This window comes from Bos indicus, chromosome 7 (assembly GCF_029378745.1).
Source record: "Bos indicus isolate NIAB-ARS_2022 breed Sahiwal x Tharparkar chromosome 7, NIAB-ARS_B.indTharparkar_mat_pri_1.0, whole genome shotgun sequence".
Taxonomy (NCBI): domain Eukaryota; kingdom Metazoa; phylum Chordata; class Mammalia; order Artiodactyla; family Bovidae; genus Bos; species Bos indicus.
Genome location: NC_091766.1, coordinates 72,182,071 through 72,204,732, shown reverse-complemented (window position 1 = coordinate 72,204,732; position 22,662 = coordinate 72,182,071). Strand labels below are relative to the sequence as shown.

The window sequence follows — 22,662 nt, the reverse complement described above, 5'->3', positions numbered from 1 at the left end:
TAGCCCACAGTCTCCTCTGTCCATGGGGTTCTCCAGACAAGAATATTGGAGTGGGTTGCCATTTCCTTCTCCAGGGGATCTTTCCAACCCAGGGATCAAATCTGAGTCTCCCGCATTGCAGGCAGATTCTTTACAGTCTAAGCCACCAGGGAAGCCCAAATATCCCCTAGAGGGCAAAATAAATTCCAGTGAGAACACTGAATTAGGGAATTTCAGAGATGCCATTTCGTTATCTAGTTACTTAGTCCTATGATCCCTTTGATATTTGAGGTCAGTTTTAAATGAAAAGTTTGGCTCAGTGTATTTTTTCTTACTGCTAAGTGTGTCCTTTGTCTGGAGGTCCTGGTTCATAGGTTGAGGACAGCAGCATAGTGGTTTGCCATCACACCAGCTGCTCTTACTAAAAGTTAACAAGTCAGTTACTAAAAAGGTACTGCTTAACAATCCTGCACAGATCAGCCTCACCACCTCCTGTTGCTTTCAACTCCCTTCTTTTATCCTATCTCCTCTTCCCACAAATGTGAAACTGGAAGACAAACAAAAATAAATGTCAATTGTCTTGGCTGAAGCAGCCTACCTCACCCCAGACAGCCTGTCTTATATCAAAGGGCATTATTTATTTTTTACTTTTTCTGTTGTCTTTTTAAAATTTCCTAATAGAGGATAAAACAGCCCCAGGGATATGTATGTCCCCTCCCTCCTGATCCTCCCTCCCATCTTCCTCTGTATCCCACCCTGCTAGGTTGTCACAGAGCACTGGGTGGAGTTCCCAGCATCACACAGCAAATTCCCACTTGCTACCTACTTTACATATGGTGATACATGTTTCCATGCTCTTTGTCCATCCTTCCTCCACTGTGTCCACAAGTCTGTTTTCTGTGCCTGTGTCTCCATTGCTGCCCTGCAAAGAGGAATCTAGAAAGATGAGATTCCACTGTCTTTTTCTAAACAGTTTTCTCCAGTAATTACTACTCAGTTACTTAAGGGCTTAAGTCACACTCTGTATATAGGTGTGGGTATTAAAAGTTCAAACCCCATAATTAGAGCATAGCCCAGGTTTGAGTCCTGGCTCATCCATCCATCCACTAGTTTCAGGATGGTGGGTAAGTTTCTGAAGCTCTTAACCACAGTTTTAATATCTACAATATGGGGACAGTAATAGCGCCAGCCCCACACGGTGGCTGTGAGAATTTAATAAAATACACATGTGACGTCTTCAGCAAAATGCTGTGCATTAGCAAGCATTCTATACACGTTCTTCCCACTATAATCATCACCATTATAATTATTTTTAATGATCACTTCATTCCCTGTCCTCCTATCTCCGGTATCTAGAGGTAATGACTTCAGGCAGACAGAAGATTGCTTCAGAAACTTTTGAAGAGAAACATTTTTTAAAAAGCAATTAAAATTTACCCGTCATACCTTTCTATAGCTCTGGGACCACAGCCAAAGTGACCATAGGATATCTGCAATGAACTCAGCCAGAACCTGAAACCAGGAAATGCCTAAAGACCCACCCAAACGTCCCCCAAATCACCCTCCCCATTTTCTTTTCTTAGGCACTTTCATAGAACCTCCCCCCACTCCCTCACCTTTCCTTTTCTGAAAATCACTCCTGCCATCATTTGAAGTGGCTACACTTGAATTCAGAATGACAGGAAAGAACATATCTTGTTCCTTGGTGATATTTATTTGCTCAGCAGGTGGAAAGCAAAGACTTGTAAGAAAGAAGTGAATCTGTGATGCAGCTGAAGTAGCTATAACCCCTTTCTCACCACCAAGCATTAACTCCTTATTGTCTGAGTGTCCCGCATGAGGGAAACATCCCTTTGGGATTTAAGGATTCAATAGACTTACTGGTCTTTTTTCTTAATCAACAAAGATTGAAGTGTTTACCATCAAGTCCTCTTTGTTCTGAGTAGATGACCAGCAGCGAGAGGTCTGGGTAATGGTTTTTTCTAGGTACTTAGTATGATATATAGCATCATGTTTACACCCTCAGTCTGGAAATGCACATGCCTGGATTTTCATCCCAACTTGGCTGTTTACTAACTGTGAGAAAAACAGTGTCACCTCACACACATTAAGGCATTCTCTTCCCCACAAGCACAGATGGTCCTTGTGCTAGCTAAGCCTTGGGAGACCAGGAAGAGATATTGTTAAACTGAGTCAGGTTTCCAGTTGCCTGATATTACATATCAGTTTATATTAATATGTCTTGGCTTGGAGAATAACTCTGTTATCTGACCTGTTTGAGCTTCAGTTTTCATTTCTGTATTTCTTCTTCATAGAGTTATTCTAATGATTCAATTTATAAATAATGTGACAGACTGACCTCAAAGCCTGGCATCTAATAGGTACTCAATTAATAGTTCTGAAAATAATGGTTATTTAAATAAAGATAATGGAGGTCTATGCAGAGCAGTATAGCCCAGCATTAGCAATTAGGAGACCTAAGTCCCCAGATTTGTTCCTAAATATTATCTTGTACGGCTATCTCAACTGCTGAAGCACAATTTCCAATCAGGTTAAAATGGAGTTAATATTATTTGCCTATAATTGCTTAGAAAGATGGTGACAGACTCAACTGAGCTTTAGGGAAGAAAGAACCATGAAAAATGTAAAATGCAAAACAGATTTAACTGCTAATAATTTTTTCATTCTTTGCACGCTGTTGTTGCTGTGGTTGCTTTTCATCCTGGTGGTGGCATTTGACAGGCTCACTACTCATAGGCACTTCTAGCACATTCCTAGACAAGGAGGGACTGCCAGAAACCATTGCTCAAGCTAACTCAAGGCTGAATCAGGATCAGGACCCAAGTCTGTGCCTTTGGTCTGGTGTCTTTCTCCTTCACAGAATGGGAGGGTCCTACAGAGACTGGACCTTGTATGGAGGCTGGAATTATTGACAAATGGCATTAACAGAATGAGAGGCATTAGATGATTCTGTGTAGCTCTTCTGTTTTCTAAACTTACAGAAGCATTTCTTCAGAGCTAATTCTCTTTCCTTCCTTTTCTAGCTCTTCAGGGTAAAAGAGTATTCAACTGTTGACAGCTGGTGATGTGCTTACCCTGGGAACAGTTCATAAAGCCCGACTGCTTCCAGGAGAGCCTGGGAGAGGGCTCAGTCCACTAACAAGGCACTCAAGATTGCCAGCAAAATAAACATGTAGCTTCTTAAAGATCATTACTAGACATTGAATAGCTCCCTGATGGAGGCTGGGCAAGGGAAGTGAGGATTGGGGAGGTCATGCCATGCCAAGTCATGCCATGACTTTATTAAGACCCATTGAGGTGGGAGCCAAGTTGGTTAGAGAGCTGGCCACAGATGGTGACCTCCCAAAGCAGATCAGTGACTTGCCAGGGATGGAGATCAGGCAAAGGTCCAGAGACTTACACTCCTGCTACTTCTTCCTGTAGTGCTCTACTGGGAAAATGTAACAAGTGCAAGAACTCTTGATATTCTCAGGCTTCTTGTACCTGGCAATGGCTAAAGTTGTTAAGTCACTTGAGGACAGGCAGTGCCAAGGGGTCATTGTCTAATTCAGCCATGTTTGGGGTTGAGGCCACAGGCCATTGTTGTACTGGTTACAGAAGGGAACAAAAAATCCAGTGCTAGAATTGTTTTCTTGCTGTTGTTGCTGTTGTTCGGTCTCTCAGGCATGTCTGACTCTTTGTGACCCCATGGACTGCAGCACACCAGACTTCCTATCCTTCACTGTCTCCTGGAATTTGCTCAAACTCATGTCCATTGATGTACTATGTAGAGTACATCATGAGAAACACTGGACTGGATGAAGTACAGGCTGGAATCAAGATTGCCGGGAGAAATACCAATAACCTCAGATATGCAGATGACACCACCCTTGTGGCAGAAAGTGAAGAAGAACTGAAGAGCCTCTTGCTGAAAGTTAGAAAGAGGAGAGTGAAAAAGTTGGCTTAAAGCTCAACATTCAGAAAACTAAGATCAGGGCATCCAGTCCCATCACTTCATGGGAAATAGATGGGGAAACAGTGGCTGACTTTATTTTTCTGGGCTCCAAATCACTGCAGATGGTGACTGCAGCCATGAAATTATAAGACACTTACTCCTTGGAAGGAAAGTTATGACCAACCTAGACAGCATATTCAAAAGCAGAGACATTACTTTCTCAACAAAGGTCTGTCTAGTCAAGGCTATGGTTTTTCCAGTAGTCGTGTATGGATGTGAGAGTTGGACTGTAAAGAAAGCTGAGTGCCAAAGAATTGATGCTTTTGAACTGTTGTGTTGGAGAAGACTCTTGAGAGTCCCTTGGACTGCAAGGAGATTCAACCAGTCCATCCTAAAGGGGATCAGTCCTAGGTATTTATTGGAAGGAGTGATGTTGAAGCTGAAGCTCCAGTACTTTGGCCACCTGATGCAAAGAGCTGACTCATTGGAAAAGACCCTGATCCCTGATACTGGGAAAGATTGAGGGCAGGAGGAGAAGGGCATGAAAAAGGATGAGATGGTTGAGTGGCATCACCGACTCAATGGACATGAGTTTGGTAAACTCCAGGAGTTGCTGATGTACAGGGAGGCCTGGCGTGCTGCAGTCCATGGGGTTGCAAAGAGTTGGACACGACTGAGCAACTGAACTGAACTGAACTGAACTGATGTCCATTGAGTCAATGATGCCATCCAACCATCTCATCCTCTGTCGTCCCCTTTTCCTCAGTCTTTCACATTGTCAAGGTCTTTTCCAGTGAGTCAGCTCTTTGCATCAGGTGGCCAAATTATTGGAGTTTCAGCTTCAACATCAGCCTTCCAATGAATATTCACTGTTGATTTCCTTTAGGATTGACTGCTTTGATCCCCTTGCTGCCCAAGGGACTTTTCAAGAGTCTTCTCAAGCACCATACTTGAAAAGCATCAGTTTTTTTTTTTTTTTTTTTTTTTTTTTGCTCAGCCTTCTCTATGGTCCAACTCTCACATCCATACATGACTACTGGAAAAGTATAGCTTTGACTACACAGACTTTTGTCAGCAAAGTGATGTCTCTGTTTTTTAGTACACTGTCTAGGTTTGTCATAGCTTTTCTTCCAAGGAGCAAGCATCTTTTAATTTTGCGGCTTCAGTCACCACCTACAGTGATTTTGGAGCCCCCAAAAATAAAATCTGTCACTGTTTCCACTGTTTCCCCATCTATTTGCCATGAAATGATGGGACTGGATGCTATGATCTTAGTTTTTTGACTGTTAAACTTTAAGCCAGTGTTTTCACTTTCCTCCTTCACCTTCATCAGGAGACTCTTTAGTTCCTTTTTGCTTTTTGGCATAAGGGTGGTGTCATCTGCATATCTGAGGTTAGTGATATTTCTCCCGGCAATCTTGATTCCAGCTTGTGCTTCATTCAGCCTGGCATTTCACATGATGTTCTCTGCCTAGAAGTTAAATAAGTAGGGTGACAATACATAGCCTTGACAGACTCCCTTCCAAATTTTGAACCAGCCCATTGTTCCATGTCTGGTTATAACTATTGCTTCTTGACCTGCATACAGGTTTCTCAGGAGGTAGGTAAGGTGGTCTGGTATTCCCATCTCTTTTAGAATTTTCCACAGTTTGTTGTGACCCACACAGTCAAAGGCTTTAGCATAGTCAATGAAGCAGAAGTAGATGCTTTTAATATTATAAAAAGATAAATAAAAGATAAGAGATGAACCTGATACCCTTCAGGTATTTGAAAGAAAGGAAAAGATGACAATTTTTTAAACTGGCTCCATAAAATAGAGCCAGGGCCAGTAAGTGGAGGTCATGGCAAGATGACCCACATTTAGAAAATTGACAGTTCAGTGGTCCAAAATGGAGTAGTTTTAGTATTAGAAAAAAAATAAAAAGACAAGAGATGAACCCAATACCCTTCAGGTATTTGAAATAAAGGAAAAGATGACATTTTTTAACCTGGCTCCATAAAATAGAGCCAGAGCCAGTAAGTGGATGTCATGGCAAGATGGCCCACATTTGGAAAATTGACAGTTCAGTGGTCCAGAATGGAGTGGAATGCTTTGTGACATGACAAGTTCCTCACTTGAGGTGTCCAGGCATAGACTGGTACTATTCTGTGTATCCTTAGGGTTCTCTTGAAGTTCAGTAAAGTCACAGCATACATAGAAATCAGCCTTGAAATTGGCCTTGAACCAAAATCATAGTTGGTCAGAATTACTTTTGAGAATCCTTGAAAGTGAAAGTTGCTCATTTGTGTTTGACTCTTTGCGACCCCATGGACATGGACTGTATAGACTATATGGACTGTATGGACTATACATACAAATTCTCCAGAATACTGGAGTGGGTAGCCTTTCCCTTCTCCAGGGGATCTTCCCAAACCAGGGATCAAACCAGGGTCTCCTGCATTGCAGGCAGATTCTTTACCAGCTGAGCCACCAGGGAAAACCAAGAAAACTGTGTTGGGTAGCCTATCCCTTCTCCAGGGGATCTTCCCAAATTAGGGATCAACCCAGGGTCTCCTGCATTGCAGGCGGATTCTTTACCAAATGAGCTATCAGGGAAGCCACAGCATACGTATAAATCAGCATTGAAATAGGCCCTGAATCAAAATCATAGTTGGTCAAAATTACTTTTGAAAATCCTTTAAATTGTCCATAAAAACTGTATATAAATATGATTTTAATTTTCACCCTGGACAGTTAAGCCTGAGTTGCCTCTAGGAACCATATTGTTGGAAAGGGGTCTTTACACACTGGAATCACTTTTAGTGGGGTTAAGTGCTTGAAGATTAGGAATCGTGGCTGTTCACCTCTTTTATCTGTGCTCAGTGAGTGAGTGGAAAGGCAGGGGGAACCAGTAACATTATTTAAATTAATGTATATTTATGTGTACATGAGATATGGCACATATAGTTGATTGTGCCAATTTAAAGTTAAATATGCTGCTTATTAATCTCATAGGATGAAAGCAGAGGTGAAATCTGGACCCACCTGTCTTGGTGGCTGAGATGGTAAAGAATTTGCCTGCAATGCAGGAGACCTGGGTTCCATCCCTGGAGAAGGGAATGGCTACCCACTCCAGTATCCTTTCCTGGAGATTCCATGGACAGAGGAACCCGGTGGGCTACAGTCCATAGGGTTGCGAAGAATTGGACACAACTGGACGACTCACAGTTCTGTAACCATCACCACCAACAAGACATAGAACATTTCTATCACCACCAAAAGCTTCCTTGTGCCCAGGCCCCTTTGCACTCAAGCCTTTCCTCCTACTCTTAGAAACCACAGATCTGATTTCTGTCTATATAATTTTCCTTCTTTATAAATTGCACATAAATGGAATCATATGTTACCTAACAGTCTTTTGTGTTTAACTTCTTCTCAGTATGTTTTGAGATGCAATCACATTGTTGAGTTGATCAGTAGTTCTTTTTTATGGCTGACAATCCATAGTATCAATATATGGCAATTTGGGGATGATTTTTTTATTAAAGTATAGTTGACTTACAGTATGTTAGTTTCATATGTATAGCACAACTATTCAATTATACACACACATATACATATATGTATATATGTGTATATATATATACATACACATACATATGTATGTATTCTTCAGCTTCTCTTCCCTTATGGGTTATTGCAAATTATTGAGTATAATTTCCTGTGCTATACAGTAGGCCTGTGTTGGTTATCTATTTTATACATATTAGTGTATATATGTTAACCCCAGCATCCTAATTTATCCCTCCCCACCCTGACAACTTTATTCATCTGTTGATGGAAATTTCAGTGGTTCCCAGTTTTTTTTACTATTATAAGTAATGTTACTATAAATATGGGCTTCCCTGATAGCTCAGTTGGTGAAGATTCTGCCTGCAATGCAGGAGACTCCCATTCAATTCCTGGGTCGGGAAGAGCCGATGGAGAAGGGATAGTCTACCCACTCCAGTATTTTTGGGCTTCCCTGGTGGCTCAGCTGGTAAAGAATCCATCTGCAATGCGGGAGACCTGGGTTAGATCCCCGGGCTGGGAAGATCCACTGGAGAAGGGAAAGGCCACCCACTTCAGTATTCTGGCCTGGAGAATTCCATGGAATGTATAGTCCATAGGGTTGCAAAGAGTCAGACACAACTGAGTGACTCTCACTATAAATATAAGCATTCAAGTATTTGAATGAACATACGTTCTTTTTTAATTAATTTTTATTGGCGCATAGTTGATTTACAATGTTGTGTTCGTTTCTGCTGTACAGCAAAGTGAATCAGTTATACATCTGGATAGATCTACTCTTTTTTAGATCCTATTCCCATATGGGTCATCACAGAGTAGTGTTGAGTAGAGTTCCCTGTGCTATGCAACAGGTTCTTATTAGTTATCTAGTCAATGTACGGTAGTGTGTATACGTCAGTCCCGATCTCACAGATTATCCCTCCCCCCACATTCCTCCTTGATAACCATAGTTTGTTTTCTACATCTGTGACTCTTTTTCTGTTTTGTAAGTAAGTTCATTTGTACCATTTTTTTCAGATTCCACATATAAACAATATCATATGATATTTTTCCTACTGAGTATAATAGTCTCTGGGTCCATCCTTGTGGCGACAGATGGCGTTATTTCATTCTTTTTTATGTCTGAGTAGCATCCATGGTGTAAATGGACTGTGTCTTCCTCATCCATTCCTCTGTCGATGGACATTTAGGTTGCTTCTGTGTCCTGGCTATTGTAAACCATGCTGCACTGAACACTGGGGTGCACGTACCTTTTCAAATTATGGTTTTTTCCAGATATAATATGCGCAGGAATGGGGCTGGTAGTCCTATCTTTTCTTAAGGTTTTTAAGGAAACTCCATACTGTTTCTTTACATTCCTACCAACAGTGTAGGAAGGTTCCCTTTCTCCACACCCTCTCCAGCATTTATTGTCCGTAGATTTTTTGATGATGGTCATTCTGACCAATGTGGGGTTATTAGTTTTGACTTGCATTTCCTCTGATACTTGGGCTTCCCTGGTGACTCAGCTGGTAAAAAATCTGCCTGCAATGTAGGAGATCTGGGTTTGATCCCTGGGTTGGGAAGATCCCCTGAAGAAGGGAAAGGCTTCCCACTCCAATATTCTGGCCTGGAGAATTCCATGGACTGTGTAATCCATGGGGTCGCAAAGAGTCAGACATGACTGAGCAACTTTCACTTTCATTTTTCTCTGATACTTAGTGATGTTGAACATCTTCTCAGGTACTTTTTGACCATCTGTGTATCTTCCCGAGAGAAATGTCTATTTAGATCTTCTGCCCATTTTTTGATTGGGTTGTTTGCTTTTTTATATTGAGCTGCATAAGTTGTTTGTATATTTTTGAGGTTAATCCCTTGTTAGTCACTTCCTTTGAAAATATTTTCTCTGATTCTGTGAGTTTTCTTTTTGTTTTGTTTATGGTTTCTTTTGCTGTGCAAAAGTTTCCAAGTTTAACTAGGTCCCATTTGTTTACATTTGTTTTTATTTTTATTACTCTAGAAGGTGAATCCAAAAAGGCACTGCTATGATTTATGTCAGAGAGTGTTTTACCTATGTTTTCCTCTGAGACCTTTATAGTATCTGGTCTTATACTTTGTCTTTAATCCACTTTGAGTTTATTTTTGTGTATGGTGTTAGAAAGTGTTCTAATGTCGTTCTTTTACATGTAGCTGTCCAGTTTTCCCAGCACCACTTACTGAAGAGACTATCTTTTCTCCATTTTATAGTCTTGCCTCCCTTGTCAGAGGCTAGGTGACCTTAGGTGTGTGGGTTTTTCTCTTGGCTTTCTATCCTGTTCCTTTGATCTCTATTTTTGTTTTTGTGCCAATACCTCACTGTTTTGATGACTGTACTATAATCTGAAGTCAGGGAGTCTGATTCCTCCTGTTCCATTTTTCTTTCTCTGAATGGCTGTTCAAGGTCTTTTGCATTTCCATACAAATTTAGAAAGTTTTTGTTCTAGTTCTGCGAAAAGTGCCATTGGTAGTTTGATACGTATCACATTGAATCTTTAGATTACTTTGGATAGTATCATCATTTTGACAATAATGATTCCTCCAATCCAAGCACATGGTATGTCTCGCCATCTGTTTGTGTCATCTCTGATTTCTTTCATCAGCATCTTACAGTTTTCCAAGAACAAGTCTTTTGCCTCCATGCTGCTGCTAAGTCGCTTCAGTCGTATCGGACTCTGTGTGACCCCATAGACGGCAGCCCACCAGGCTCCCCCGTCCCTGGGATTCCCCAGGCAAGAACACTGGAGTGGGTTGCCATTTCCTTCTCCAATGCATGAAAGTGAAAAGTCAAAGTGAAGTCACTCAGTCGTGTCCGACCCTCAGCAACCCCATGGACTGTAGCCTACCAGGCTCCTCCGTCCATGGGATTTTCCAGGCAAGAGTACTGGAGTGGGGTGCCACATAGGTAGGTTTATTCCTAGATATTTTATTCTTTTTGATGTGTTGGTAAATGGGATTGTTGAATTTCTCTTTCTGATCTTTCATTGTTAGCGTAGAGAAATCCAAGGGATTTCTGTGCATTAATTTTGTTTCCTGCAACCTTATCAATTCCTGGGTGAGTTCTACTAGTTTTCTGGTAGCTTCTTTAGAACTGTCTGTTTATAGTATGTCATCTGCAAACAGTGATGGTTTTACTTCTTCTTTTCCAATTTGGATTTATTTCTTTTCATTCTCTGATTGTCATAGACATTTCATGTCTCTGATTGTTAAAGCTGTGTTGAATAAAAGTTGCTAGAGTGGACATCCTTGTCTTTTTTCTGATCTTATAGGAAATGTTTCAGTTTTTTACCGTTGAGAATGATGTTTGCTGTGGGTTTGTCATATATGGCCTTTATTTTTTTGAGGTAGGTTCCCTCTAAGCCCACTTTCTAGAGAGTTTATATCATAGATGAGTACTGAATTTTGTTAAAAGCTTTTTCTGTATTTATTGAGATGATCATATGATTTTTGTTCTTCAGTTTGTTAATGTCATGTATCATATTGATTGATATTGAAGAATCCTTGCATCCCTGGGATAAATCCCACTTGGTCATGGTGTATGAGCCTTTTACTATGTTGGTGATTTTTTTAATTTTTAATTTATTGATTTTTATCCATTCTGACAAATTCTGCATTTAGAATGTTAATTTCCTTAATATATAATATAATTTTTATATGATTGTATTTTAGCCTAGCATTTTGCTATTTTCAACATGAACGCTTTGGCTTGGCTTTGTTGTTCCTCTGTTTCTAGGGATTATTTTAATAATATTGAAAATTCCATTTTATTTATTTCTCTTGGGTTTTTTCCCCTCACACTTCTTACTTTTTTTTCATGGCTTTTCTAAGTCTTAAAATCCTTAACTTTTATTGTGTTTTAATGTGTAACCTAGAGTTAATGTGTACCACTTCATGTAAAATGTAAAAGCTTTGAAATCATGTAATTCCATTCTCCTACTTCCAATTTTATGCTACTGTTATATTTATGACATCCACTTACCTAAAAATCTCAGAAGGTACTACTGCTATTTTTCCTTTATACAGGTACTTGTATTACAAACAAATTAAGAAGAAAAGGGGAAAAAATCATGTTTTTCACATTTACATAGACATTCACCACTTCTGATACTTTTTATTCCTTTCTGGGGATTTGAGTTTCCATCTGGCATCATTTTGCTTTAGCCTGCAGAAGTTACTTTAGTGTTTTCTTGTAGTGCTTATCTGATACTAACAAGTTCTCATAGTTTTCTCTTATCTGAAAATATCAATTTTTCCTTTATTCTTGAGGAATTATTTTTGCTGCTTGTATAATTCAGCTCTATTTTTAAAGCTCTTTAAAGATGTTTTAATATTTTCTGGCCTTAATCAAATCAAAATTCTTATATATGTATTGTGTCATTTTTTTCTGATTTCTCAAGATTTACTCTCTTCCTTGGTTTCTGATAGTCATGGACATATTATGAGCTGATAGTCTTTTTCATATTTATTCTGGTTTATTGAGATTAAATTTATTCTGGCTTATTGAACATCTTGAATATTCAAAGTTGTTTCTTTTTTCAAATTCAGGAAATTTGGGGCCACTATTTATTTACATATTTTTATATACCCTCTTTGTTCATTCTTGTCCTTCTAGGGTTTCAATAACATGTACTTTAGACATTTTTTATATTATTAGCAAGCTTCTGAGACTCTGCTCGTCTTGTCTTTGTTCTTCACTTTGGATAATTTCTATTGCTCTATCCTAATATTCACTAACTTTTACCTCTGTCATTTTAATTTTATAGTTATATCTGTCTAGTGAATATTTTATTGCAGATATTTTAATTTTGGTTATAGAATATTAATTTTTACACATTTTATTGTTCCCATATTTATGCTAAGATTTTTACTCATTGTAGGCACATATTATTTTATATCATTGAAGAGGGTTATCATAACTGTTAAATTTCATGTCTGCTAATTCTAAAATCTGGATCATCTTGAGACTCATCTTAGTTGATGGCCTCTTCCTTTGAGAACTGGCCACATTTTCCTGGTTCATATTTATTGACTATCCTGTACAGTTTGAATGTTAAGCATGGAGACTCTGGATCCTATTATTTTTCTACAACATGTAGCTTCTTTTCTTTTACAAGACATTTAACTTGGTTGGAATTAGACTACAAAGTTTCCTTCTTGGGAAGCAGCTTCCATATCAGTTTACCTCTTTTTGTTTGTTTTTAGTTGATCTTCTTGGGTCTGTTCCATGTGTGTATAGCTCAAGGGTGAACCAGAGATGTGGGAAGACAGAACTTAAGGATCCCCTCTCCGGCTCTTTCCCTTCTGGAATTACTCCTCTTTCTTTCTGTGGTGAGCGTGATTTCCCCAGACTTAGTCCTTACCCATGCCACAAAAACAGTTTTTCTCACTAGCACCCCCACCAGCTGAACACGTCTCTTCCAACAAAACCTCCTCCACTTCTGTACCTTATCACTTCAGTGTTAAAATGCCTCCATTAATAGAGAAACTTGTTGACACATAAAACTTTTTATTTGTCTTGAGCTATCCTAAGGTTAGATTCACCAACACTCCATTCCTTTATCACTAATACCTTTCCCTTTGTTTCTGAGCTACCTTTCACTCTGAGTGCCTTCTTTAGTGCGTCTTTGTTATCCAGATCCTACCATCTAAGTCCTAACTTGACTCCACCATGAAACCATCATCCATTCTATTCCCAGTTAATGTTGTCATCTTCAAGTAAAGTTTTCTTAGAATTCCAGTGGTTACATCACATATAGATCATTAGATCATTGTTTACTTTTTGAATTAAAGATGTTTTTTCCTCACAATTGGCTTAAACTCCATGGCCACAAGAAATATGTCTTAGGCAATTAGTTTTTACCCTCCATGATAATTAAGGGCAGATAGAGCAAGATTAGATCTAGATTATGCTATGGATTTACTATGTATTTCTGACAAGTTACCTCTGTAACTTCAGCATCCTAATATTTTAAATATACTTAATAATACCTGATTTATGAGGCTATTTTAAGATAAAATTATTTCCCTAGCACAAACACTCTCCTATTCTTCTTTATAAGTGTTTTATAACTTCTTTTTCCTCAAACTCCTAACTCCTTCTTCCCCTTCTTCATTTTCAGCCAATGAATTTTTGCTTCTTATTTCAATAAGAAAACTGTGAACTTTGTAGCAATCAGAAGGAAACTTTCACACATTTCCCAACTAGTCTACCTCCCTACCTACATCTGTGCCCATTTTCTCTATTTTTCTTCTTGTTAAATGTCAATGCTCCTACCTAAGGCGGTTCCTTTACTTTAGTATTTAATGTCTTATACTTGTGTACTTTTCTACTCAAGGACATTGTTTCTGCAATATCTTACTCTCTCCTAGATCATCAGTTTTCCACCTCTACTCAAACATCCCCATCAACATACCACCATGCTATGACAACTCCCTTGCTTAAAACAAATCAGATTTCTCCTAACCTTATATACCTTCTATTGTTGTACCCCCTATTAACAGTTTTCAAGACTTGTCTGACTCACTGTTTCATTTCCTTACCACCCATTTTCTACTCAATCAATGTAATCAGGCTCTTATAGCTATCATTCAGTGAGAATATTTCTTGTTAAGAGCTCGATAATGGCAAATCCCATGCTAGTCATGAGTCTTCATTCTTAACTTCCTTCACTGGTCTTCAGAACCCTATTCTCCCTTGGTTCTCCTCCTACTTCATTGGACACTCTTTTTCAGTGTCCCAGGATTCATTTCTTAGGACACTTCTCAGCACCCACTATCTAGATGATCTCATATTATCCCATGGCTTTAAATATTACCTACACATTGATGACTTGAAAATATATATCTCCAACCTAGATCTTGCCACCAGATTCCAGATTCTATTTGAATCAAATAGTTATTAGTTAGGCACTCAGTTCTCAAAAGGTCACCTCCACTTTGATAATTAAACCTACGTAATTTTTACATATGTAATTAAACCAACATAATTATACCTCAAACCTACATATCCAAAACTGAATTTCTGTCTTCATCTTCTAAGCCAGTTCTTTTGGTAGTCTTCTCCTCTCAGTGTTTAAGAACTCTGTATCTAATTGCTTGTGACAAATACTGCCCTCTGGTCCTTGACTTTACTTTCTGTCTTACCCCACATGTAGTATATCAGGAAATCCTTTGGGCTCTTCTGAGTATATCTGTAATCTGACCATTTGTCAGCTTGGGTTTCAGCAAGCTCCAGGAGTTAGTGATGGACAGGGAATTCTGGCGTGCTACAGACCATGGGGTTGCAAAGAGCCGGACACAACTGCCTGTCTGAACTGAACTGAACTGACCATTTGCTATTTCCATTGCTTACTGATCTAAACCACAATAATCTCTCAAGTGGCAGTATTATTTCAGTAACCTCCAGACTGTACTTCCTAGTTCTATTCTTCACTCCAGCTACACTGGCCTCATTTTTCTCAAAAATGCAAGCATGCTTCTGTTTGGGGGCATTACACTGGCATTTTCCCTTCATGGAATTCTCTTCTGTTAGGTATCCCCATGGCTTTACCCATTTACATTACTGTAAATGTCACCTTGTCCTAGAGGCTTTCCTGATCTTAATGCATAAAATAGCAACCATATACCCATTACCTAGTTCTGTTACCCCACTTTATTTTGCTTCATAGCACTTATTACTGTCTGAACTATTCACACACACACACACACACACACACTGGGGACAGGATTTTGTTTTGCTTTGTTTTTACAGCTATAGCCCTAGCACCTAAAGCAAAGCCTGACATATAACAAGAATTCAATAATTGTTATTGGGTGAATGGGTGAATAATACAAACTGAAATCTTATCACAGTAGCTGGAGTATAGTTAGCACTTAATAAATCACAAGTTTTATTATCAGGCACTGGATAAATATGTGTTGATTGAATGAATGAGTTTGTTCAAAAGTAGCAAAAAGAATTTTATCTATATTGATCTAAGATCAAGATCTTGATCTTGTGTCTTACCTCCTGATCACTTCACCAGGTTCTACATCCAGATGTTATGTGCCCAGGGTTCAGAAAGCCATTGCATCATGCTCATGAAGGATTCTGACTTGGGGTAAGATTACCCTAAAAAACACTTAAAGGTGTCAACAACAGCTACCTGCTCACTTGACAGACAGAAACCCCTGAGCAAAGCCAAATTCACCCACAGAGGATCATTCCAGATACGGTCATTATAACAGAAGGCTGGGGCAGGACCACATGGCTGCTCTGAACTTACATTAGAAGCATTTTTACTCCCCATGTTTTTCCAAGACCTACAAACTGCAAACAAGGTTGGATCATCTCAGTAGGTGACCTGGGTTTATGACCTATATTTAAAATGAACTGAAAATAATAATGAAAGAGACTAATGTCGCATGAAAAAGTAGCTTCTGCATCTTCTCTGCAGATTCTGTAGTCAAAATCTTTTGGGTTTTTTTTTTTGGGGGGGGGGGGTGGGGGGGCTACATTTCTTTGGTTGGCTTCCTTTGAACTAGAGAAGATGTCTAAAAGGCTTTTATGAGAAGGTTCATAATCCAAAGCATAGCTGCTCGCAGACTTCAGGGAGGGCAGGGCCTGGGGCAGCCCAGCAGCCTCAGCAATGGAGATCCAGAACCCCCTCCACCGGTGTGCTGCCATTTGAGGGACTCCCTGTCATTGCCAAGTCATGAAAGAATTTGATTGGCCTGGCTGATTTTGAGAATGCACTCAGATCCAACCAGTTGTTCCAACAAATTGACTAGACAGTGGTTCATATAGTAGAAATGTGAGGTGGGGGTTAGAGGGGTATAGTTTTCATAAGAGGAAGGATAATTGGAAAAACACCCTGGTAAGTGTCTAGAAGACCTAAGGGAGAGTACAGGGCAAATTCAGAGGAGTCACTTTATGGGCACCACACAACATGAAGGAGAAAAATGCCTTGAGGACTCACTCACCCAATTCAACAATGAAAAAAAAATTGATTTCTCCCAGCAGCTCATTCAGACTTAAACATGCAACAGCTATGCACACTCTATGTAGCATGTGTTGTTCCAACTACGGTCAGGTGAGAAGAAAGTGCATTATGAAGCCAAATAGATAACTTCCATTCTTGTTGTGTGGTCCTGGGTTTATGTGTATGTGTGTGGTCAGTTGCATCTGACTCTCTGCAAACCCATGGGCTATGAAGTGCTAGGCTTCTCTGTCCACTGACTCTATATCCCTAGTCCGTTGCTAGGCTTCTCTTCCTGATCCAGGGATTGAACCCATGTCTCTTGCATCTCCTGCATTGGCAGGCAGGTTATTTACCAACTGTGCCACCTGGGAAGCCCCTTGGGCTTATAACTTTATCTTTATTCATTTCAGGATCCTCATCTGTATCATGGGAAGAGTAGTATTTCCCCACACAAGGTAAGAATGAAGTGAGATAGTGGGGCAGGGCAGGAGTCGGGACAGACTTGAGCCTGAGAGATGAGGTCAAGGCTAGCCCTGCTGTCCATCAGCTGTGAGGCCCTGTGCAAGCTCACTTTCTCAGACCAGCACGCTCTGTATCTCTAAAACAAAGACAGGTGTGCCCATCCTGGGCTTTGGCAGCAAGAAATGAGTTATGCAAAGCTCTGCATCGAGACTAACCGTGTGAGGGCTTAACATTGTATTTCTTAAAAACTGTTTTTAAGTAATAGTGCTTTGAAAAATTTAATATATCTACAGGTGTACACTGTGATTTTTTTTATATTATCACTGTTACCACTACTATCATCAGTATCACCACTGATTCAAGAAAGCACAGTAGAAATAAAGATAAATATAGTTTCAAAGGATGGGCTTATCCCTACTTCTTTAGAAGGCTCTTCCTTGCTACCAAGTAAGGTAAAAATGCTTTGACTTGACAGACAAGGCCATTCATTCTCCAGTCTGTGTCCTTCCAACCTCATCTCTTGCGCTTTCTCTCTCTCTTGCTTGTTCCTGCCGCTTGCCCTGCTATACTTCATCACCCAGGCTCATGGGCTATGAGCTGTCCCTAGACATGTTCTGTACTTAAAAACTCTGTGTCTTCATTCTTGGTGCTTTCTTCTCTTGGAAAGGTCATTTAACCAGTCGCTGTCCTTTGGAATTCTTCTCATTTATTTGGCTGCACCAGTTCTTAGTTGTGGCATGTGGGATCTAGCTCCCTGACTAGGGATCGAACCCAGGCCTCCTGCACTGAGAGCATAGAGTCTCAGCCACTGGCCCACCAGGGAAACCCTCCACTGAAGTTCTTATTTCTAGTTTCAATAAAACTTCCTAGTAGGCCCTTATTACAGCTACTAGTCCTGTTACTTTTTGAGATATTTGTTCACTCTTTCAAATTTTTCTTGTCTGTCTACTATTTAGCCCTTATTTTATTTAGATTTTCTGTGAAGTTGTCCACGTGACCCAACACCGCACCTTATTAAGGTTCCCTTTAGGGCAGGACTGTGTCATGATCATCTTTGTGGTCCCTGTTGGCTAGCACAGTGACTTACATAAAATTGGGACATTAGAGTTGTTAGAAGGGAGAGAGGGCAGGGAGGCCGAAAAAATGGCACTCCAATCTGCTCTCTGTGGACCTCGATCTGTGATCATGATAAGTATTAGCCCTGTATTCTAAGCAACTGAACTGCCTAGCTTTGCAAGAATATACAGAAATGGATAAATAAAGTCCTCTTCTAAGCCTGCATAGAGTTGTTACTTTTTCCATGCTGTCAGACTATAGAATCTCAGAAAATCATAAGCCTTAAGGGACCTAAGAATAACAGTATCTCCATATTATAGTGTCTGTGACCACCATGTCCAGACTAGCCTTTCATCAACTCCTACCTGCCATTTCCAGGTTTTCCTTGGCTTTCACTTTCTTGGACTTGACCACTGACTTCATGTCCCCAGTACCTTGATAGCCCAACCCAGGGTGATAGTGGCTCATTCCAGGATTTGTTGCTGAGAAAAGAGAGGAACATAGACCAAAAGAATATTGCCAATGCAAGGAGTGAGGGAACCCACAAAGTTAAAGCGAGCACAGTCCATCAGCCCACCTGCTCCTCTTATACCAACTTCAAGTTTGGAGGTTCCCAAGACCACCTTCAGTGTTGATCATTCACTGGCAGGACTCAGAGTTCACTGAAAGCTGTTATATTCAAGGTTGTAGTTTACAGCAGGGAAAGGATGCTGAGGAAAATCAATCAGCCAAGGAATCATGGGGCAGATTCCATGGAAGTTCCAAATGCAGAGTTCCCATTGTCCTCTTCCCATGGAACTGTGGACAGTGTTACTTTCCCAGTATCCACGTATGACAACATGCACAGAGTATTGCCAACCAGAGAAGCTCCCTTAAGCCTTGTGTCCAGAGTTTTTACTGGGGCTCCATCCTGTAGATACAGCTGTCTGCCCACATGGCTGACCTAGGCCCCTCTGGACACTGAGCTGACACTACATGACCCAAAGCGTCCACCCTAGATCATGTTGTTAGTCTCTCTGACATGACCCAACATCCCCAGGCAAACAGAAACACTCACACATGACATTCCGAGACCTTCGAGATTATTTCCCAGAAGCTGAGGACAAATAGCTGACCTCTTTGGGGCAAGGGTATATTCTGCACTCTGCAGAGCCCAGCATAGACACCCTTCCTGACTGTCATTACCCCCCACTTCAGCATGCTGGGAAATGCATGAACTTGGAACCAGACAGGCCTGTGCTGGCTGACCATTTATCCTTGCATGACCTCACCAGTCACTCACATCTCTAAGCCTCAGTTTTCTCTTTTAGAAAATGGAGGTAAAAATGACTGTGCCTCACAGTATTTTAAAGGATTAGAACTGATGCTTTTAGGGAACTTAATATAATTCTGATGTGTAGTAAGTACCCAACAAATGTAATAGCCTTTTCCTGTTCTTCAATTCTTTTTTAATCCTCCCCCTCCTCTTTCTCTTTTTTCTCTTCCTCTCTCTCCCTCCTTCCTTCCCTCCATCCCTCTCCTTCTCCCTCTACTCCCTTACGCTCTCTCCTCTTCCACCCTTCCATCTTCTCTCAGGATAGCAGAATGTCACTTCAACTTGCTGTGACTAAGGAAATGCCACCTCAAGGGACCCACGTTCCTGCAGCAGCTTTGGTATACCCTGCTGAAATCTGCTGATCAAAGCTAGCTGTCCTGGGTTGGAATAAACAGGACTTAACACATTGTAATGACTTAGCTCCATTCCAGATCTGGTGTAAACTAAAGATGAAAATGTGTTTTCTAAAAATACCGAGGCTGCTACAGATGTCTGGGCCTGTTTCACCTCTGGTTACACAACAGTCCTGCCTGGACATCTCTACGGAGTTCACTTGCCAGGAAACTACCCTAAGAACAGCCCTGCCTCCTCACTAGTGTTAGCACTGTCCACCCCCCACAGAGACAGAGAGGTTCAAGCACCCAAGACGGACACTAAGTGAGTTATGAAGCAAGGTCTTAGCAAGACCAGAACTTGCATCATCTGAGTTAGGCATGTGTGACCTCAATAGCTCTCCGGATGCTGCCTGGAATTGTTCTGTGGTTTCAGAAAAGCCAAACCTCTGTTCTGTGACTGAGATCGCACTTCCATGTACACTCTCCCCCCAGACACTTTCTCCTACAGAGCTGGTTTAGGGCCTCCATTTTCAGACTGCTGAAGATCTGTGTCACAGATCTTGCCAGTTTCTCTCCCTGCACCTCTCCCATGAACGTGGCATTGGGAATGGCCAGTGATAAGCTGCCTGCACATTTGCTCCCTGAGACTCCCGTGATCAACCTGTGACAGCCCCAGAGATTAGAGCTGCATACGATAAATGCTGCATTGACCTTATTTTTCCTGCCATGTTTAGAGAGAGAAAGTCACTTCATTGAGTTCTCAGGCATTTTTAGTGAGCATAGAGAGAGACTGATGAGGGTAATCCATGAAGACTGAACTGCAGAGCATGAAAGCAAACATTTTGCTTTCTGTACCTGCAGGCTATGTTTATGCCTGACTCTTGTTTAGTGTCAAAGTCAGCTTCCCCTGTAAATATTTCTTCCTTCCTCATCTTGTCTGCAACCATTCCTCTTATTCTTCCTCTTCTAGATCAAGCATCACTGTCCTTTTCAATCTTGATTTCTTTTGAATGATCAAGTCAGAGGAATAGGTCCTCTTCCTTCATTCATTAACTCAATATTTACCAAGTTCCTCTTACATACAAAGAACTCTTCTAGGCAATCTAAAAAATGAAATGGACAGAACAGACAAAAATTCCTGCCTTCATGTAGTTTATATTTTGGTAGTGGGGAACAAGCAATAAGTGAATAAAAATTAGTAAAATCATGTATCAATTGATGATAAATGGTTTGGAGGAAAAATGTAAGGAAAAATGATAGATTTGGGGCATAGAGGGCTTGTGGTTTTAAACATTAGATTGGCCAGTGAAGTCCCAGTGGAAAGATGACATTTGAGTAAAAACCAGGGGAGGTGATCAAGGGAGCCCATTGGGGCTATCAAGACAGAGTCATGGTCTTTGAGATGTTCTATGGCAGGAGTGCCTAAGAACAATTAGGAGGTCAGCATGGCTAGAGTGAGCCATGAAGGGGAGCAGGCTGATGAAGGTGATCAGAGGGGAGAGGAGAGGCCAGAATACACAGGGTGTGTTCAGTAGTGATGGCAGATGACTAAGGAATACAAGCATAGAGGAGTTTAGTTACTTTTTGCTCAGAGTGTCTGACTATTTGTAACTCCATGGACTGCAGCATGCCAGGCTTCCCTGTCCTTTACAATCTCCTCGAGTTTGCTCAAGCTCATGTCCATTGGGTAGGTGATGCCATCCAACTATCTCATCCTCTGTTGCCCCCTTCTCCTACTGCCCTCAGTTTTTTACTCTGACCGTATGGAAAGCCACTGAAGAGTTTTGAGTGGAGTTGTGAAATAATTTGATTTCTATTTTTCAGAATGTCTATAACTACTATTTTTAGAACAGACTCCAAGGAGCCAGAGTAGAAGTGTAACAACTTAGGAGCTTATTGCAATAAGCCAGTTGAGAGGTGATGGTGGCTCAGGCCAGGGTATATCAGAGGAGATGGAGAGAAGTGGTCAGATTCTGTAAATACAGTTGACCCTTGAGTGACACAGGTTTGAACTGTGCAGATCCGCTTATACATGGAATTTTTCAATAATAAATACTACAGTACTACGCCATCCACAGTTGGTTGAATCTACCAATATAGAACCACAAATACATAGGAATCACATACCCCAGAGGCCAGTTATCTGACTGCAGGAAGGGACAGTACCTCTAACCCCTGCTTTGTTCAAAGGTCAATTGTATACTGAGGTAGAGGTTTCCTGATTGATTGCATGTGCATGCGTGCTCCGTTGTGTCCAACGCTTTGCAACACCATGGCCTGTAGCCTGCTAGGCTCCTCTGTCCATGGCATTTCCCAGGAAAGAATACTGGAGTGGGTTGTCATCTCCTTCTCTAGAGGATCTTCCCGACCCAGGGATTGAACCTTATCTCGTATCTCTTGCATTGGCAGGCATATTCTTTACCACTATTGCCGCCTAGGAAGCCCAACTGATAGTGTGTGATTAGATAATAGGGTATAATAGAGACAGAAAAAAAACAAGAGAAATAAGAATGACAGAAGCATTTGGCCAACAACTGGAGGGATAGAGTTGTAATTTGGGAACAAATTATGGTTTGTTTTCTTATCTGCCAAATGGGTAAGTTAACTAAAATGTGAAAGGTTGTTATAAGCGCATGCCTTAGAATCATTCCTGGTATGTAAAACTCAAGTGTTAGCTTCCAGTCTTAGGATTATCCTCCTTTCCCTGCTTGCTTCCTTCAGAGAATGAAGCACAGTCTGCTAGGATCTTGTTTGTTTTTCTTTGTCATCCATCCCTCACCAGAATGGAAGCTTCATGAAGGCAAAGATCTCATCTGCCAAGTTCATGCCATATCATCAGCTTCTACAAGTGTTTCAACTTTAATATATGCTTGATAAATACTTATGAGTAAAAGCATGAAAGGATTAAACACTCAGACAACCTGCATTTCCCATGATATATCTTGGCATCTGTTTCTTGTGTTCATACTGGTCCATTTATGACTTTAGAAAATGGTATTAAGGAAGGCCTTTCTAAAAGGTGGATCAGGGACTTT

The 22,662-nt window shown here is 40.6% G+C and overlaps 1 protein-coding gene across 3 annotated transcripts in view; it reads left to right on the top strand.

Annotated features, from left to right (window-relative positions):
- The window catches only part of ATP10B (ATPase phospholipid transporting 10B (putative)), a 389,291-nt gene that overhangs the window by 194,310 nt on the left and 172,319 nt on the right, over positions 1-22,662 (top strand). Inside the window, exon 1 of one of the 3 annotated variants that reach the window (XM_070793949.1) lies at positions 15,401-15,598. The exons of the other annotated variants lie outside the window; for them this stretch is intronic. The gene's annotated coding sequence lies outside the window, so the exon portion shown is untranslated. Of the gene's footprint in view, positions 1-15,400; positions 15,599-22,662 lie in introns of those variants that run through there. 3 annotated transcript variants of the gene reach the window in all.